Raw genomic sequence first — 1,321 nt, 5'->3', positions numbered from 1 at the left:
GCATGCAAGTTGAAACAGTAATGCAGTAACTCATTAAAAAGCATTTAGACTCTCATAAAGCAGACTTCAACAGTGGCAGCCACAGAGCGCATTTAAAGGCAAATCAATCTTCTGTTCTGACTATCTTGTACGTGTTCGTCCTTGAAGAGTAGTCTTCATTATCAAAGGGTGAACCACACGAATGTTCATATCATCTGACTCTCTCTCTCTCTGTCACATACACACATGCACTGTGACGCGCACACACATGCGCGCGCACACACACACACACACGCACGCACGCACGCACGCACGCACGCACGCACGCACGCACACACACACACACACACACACACACACACACACACACACACACACACACACACACACACACACACACACACACACACACCACAAAAAGCATATGAGGACGGAGGTATCAACAGCTTCCATATCAAAGTCTGGTTATGTCTATCTCACTCTCACTTTCGCCCCCCTCACCCTCTCCCTGTCTCTCTCTCTCTCTCTCTCTCTCTCTCTCTCTCTCTCTCTCTCTCTCTCTCTCTCTCTTGCTCCTCCTTTTGATTCTCTCATGCAGTCTGTCTCTCTCTTTTCCAAAAAAAAAGGAGACACTCGCAATTTACCAGGCCTGAATAATGAGTGCATGGCTCTCTCCATTTAGCCTGAGGCTTACAGCACTAACATCTGGACTGTTTGGCAGGCCGGCTGCCATTGGCCTTGTTGGAAAGCTTCACCATCAACGCTCCAGATGCAGGCAGGGGAGGCCCAGCACACACAGATGGAGGCACACGCGCACGCACGCACACACGCACGCAAGCATGAATCCACACACGTATATGCCTACATATACATGGAAACACACTTCAGTGCATGTACAGTATATGGACCTAGATGGACCCTTACAGGTCTACTTTTACACTTGCAGGGATAAAGTCAGAATGAGGGTTTTGCTGTGCAGACTCAGACACAAATGACACAAATACAGATGCAGTGAGGTTGAGATAAATTTATGCACATGCCAACACAACACACTCTTGCACAACACACACACACACACACACACACGCTCCCAGATGGAGACAGAGCGACAGCTGATGTGGTGGGCAGAGATGGCGTGCTGTTGGCACAGGTAACATGTCCTCAACAGCTGGCGCAGGTTAGGCATTCCTGGGAATCGGTGCCACAAGGCAAATGTTCCCGCTGGCTCGGGGGCTGGCACTACGGCAAGCAGAGAGGCTGGCTGGCTGACGCGTGGTACGCACATAGACACACTACGCAAAATGGACAGACTCAAATAAGATGTGCAAATAGTTTCTTATAA

Source organism: Gymnoscopelus microlampas, assembly GCF_963454915.1.
Source record: "Gymnoscopelus microlampas genome assembly, chromosome: 13".
NCBI lineage: Eukaryota > Metazoa > Chordata > Actinopteri > Myctophiformes > Myctophidae > Gymnoscopelus > Gymnoscopelus microlampas.
Note: the sequence above shows the minus strand (reverse complement) of the source record.